This window comes from Acyrthosiphon pisum, chromosome A1, assembly GCF_005508785.2.
Source record: "Acyrthosiphon pisum isolate AL4f chromosome A1, pea_aphid_22Mar2018_4r6ur, whole genome shotgun sequence".
Classification (NCBI taxonomy): Eukaryota; Metazoa; Arthropoda; class Insecta; order Hemiptera; family Aphididae; genus Acyrthosiphon; species Acyrthosiphon pisum.
In genome coordinates, this window is record NC_042494.1 from 150,005,231 (window position 1) to 150,008,086 (window position 2,856).

Consider the following 2,856-nt stretch of genomic DNA (forward strand, 5'->3'; position numbering starts at 1 on the left):
TCAAATAAATATCTACCAGCCCACTAAATCCAAAATAAATCGTCAGGTGCAGCGAAATCAGCAGTCGCCGCACCCGTGCGGCGTGCGCACGCCTATGGGTAGGTATAACATTAATATCGTATATATAAAAAGACTTGTCCTGGGTAATTCATCATCGCCTAGCCGGAATTGCTGAAGCTATGGATATGAAATTTTCAGTAAATGTACTTATTACTATGTATAGGCGCACTAAGAAAGGATTTATCGAAATTTGCATTTTAAAGAGGTGCTTTAAAAAACGGGGATCTTGAGGTTCACGATGGAAATTGGAAATTTTATTTTTATTTATTTTTTAAATAGTTGCCATTGGTTACAGTCTACAGTAGAAATTAGTATTTATTTATTATTGGTTTTCAGGCCCGGATTGAACCAGCGAGCTACCGAGAAAATCTCGGTGGGCCGCATAAAATTTGGGCCGTTATTATTTTTGGACAAAAGTAGTCTAGTATTTTTAGATAGTGATATAGTAAAATATAGATCCAAATACACGGTTAAAACAATAAATGCGTCATGTATAATACTGATGTATAGTGTATTGCCAATACGCTATACACCAATACAGTATTGGTTATTTAATTCTCAAGAATTGTCAATCGATAATACACGCTAGAGCAGTAAAGATAGAAATTTAAAATCTCGGTGGGCCGAAAACTCTCAATCCGGCGCTGTTGGTTTTCATTGGTTATTTGGGCAGATCAGGTACAAGCTAGCACTAAATCAAATTATTGAACATTGCAGCAAGTTACACCCAAAAACAGTTGAACAATCATAATTTTTTTAAGTTGCAATTTTTTACGGACAACGGAGTGCACGGGTTCAGCTTAATATGAATGTTTGTGTGTAGATTAAATCTCTAGGAAGAAGACAGACTAATTTAGGAATCGTTAAATTTGGTTTTTTTTATTCAACTGATATTAGTAGTTATGTTAGGTTAGGATTTTGTATTAATTGATTATATTAATCTACCATAGGTGGAATACGACAAACTTGGTATAACTTTGATATTTTAGAGTTAAATCATACACCTACGTACAAACAGCACGGGGTACGCGATCTACCGTAGGTAGATTGCCTACCTGATAATATACTGCTGCGAATCAGAATTTTTATTCCGGGAAACGGAAAAGTGAAGATACATTTTGCAAGGCTGGGCATTAACGAGTTAAAAAGTTAAAGTTAAGTTAAAAAGTTAAGTTACTTTTAACTAAGTTACTTTACGAGTTACTTTTTTTGAAGAAGTAAGTTCTATCTTAACGAGTTACTTTTTATTTAAAGAAACTTCTAACTTAACTCGTTAATTTATTTTATAATCACGTTAAATTATATACATTTATAATTAATTTGATTATTAATACTTAGTTCATAATTGGTAATAACAAAGTAAAATTTAAAAGTTTTACCATCACTTTAGAAAACTTTTAAGTAAAAAAATAAAATATACAAATAATTTAATTATATTGTTGGATTTCAAATTGTATAAGTACTTAGAACAAAATACATTTTTTTAAGATATAAAGACCTATAGGTAATGTATACATTATAATATTATGTTATTTGTAAATCTTTAACATGAGGTGTAAATAGTGTAATTATAAGTTTTATATGAAAAAAAAAGTAACTTATTTTTAACTAAGTTAAGTTACTTATTTTTTCCAACTAACTTGTAACTTTAACAAGTTAAATAAAAATAGGAAAGTAACTTTTAACTTTAAACTTAACTTACATTCTTCCAAATTAACTTAACTTAACGAGTTAAAAAAAATAGTTAACTTGCCCAGCCTTGCATTTTGAACACCATACACCGAATATTAAATAACGAATTGTACAAAGTTCGAGTCATATATAGAGTTATTCGTACATTTAACGGGCAACGAAGTGCACGGGATCAGCTAGTATCGTATATACATACACAACTGTATGTATACCTATAGTCATCTGACTATAATGTAATAAACAACTTCCGTTTTAAACGCTAAAAATGAAATAATATAATATGAACGATGCCATATTGTTATAAATAATAATAATAATATCTTGGACCATAGTAACAAGATTTGTTTATTTATATTTAAGTTTTTAAAATTAATTATTCACAAAGCAATATACCGGACGAGCTTGGAGAGAATTGCTGGTTAAAAGAATATAAAAGAGATCATCGGGGAATGTCCAGGAACTGGAGTGGCACCTATAATACAATAACGAGACATATTGCACCGAGGACAAAGAGAGGACTACCGGCGGGCTGTCGGACCTGGACGCCACGGGGCCGATCCCGAGTGGACGCGGTCGGCCCCCTTGCGGTGACCCAGCCACGTTCTCGTTGGGCCGCGACGACGGCTAAAGGGTTGGTGTACTACAACGTAATATTATGCGGCCGACCAACCGGCGGTAGCGGAGGAGAAGGAGGATGTGAGCTCGACGGCGGAGATGGATACAAAAAAATATGGCGTGCAGCGGTGGCACTTCGAGCAGCCACAGAAGAGGACGGGGATCGGCGAGGACGATTTTGAAGATCAGCCACGACCGGAGGACCGCCGAAATCATAATGCCATGGAAATGCTGCCCGCGTCCGGGAAACCGGCCCGCCTGTGAGCGACGAAGGTGTTCGTTCTGCCACGGTCGGGGCGGGCGAGTGGCCGAGCGAACAGGACTAGAAAGCGTGCTGCAGGTGTCGAGGTGAGCGTGCCAGAGTTGCAGGTGTTAGGACCTGCAGGAGATGGTGACAACAGAGTCGAAGTCGAGGAAGAACAAACGGAGTGACGGTGAAACTGGACGGGGTGAGAAGAGACGTGGCAGTTCCACGAGAAGCGCGAAAAC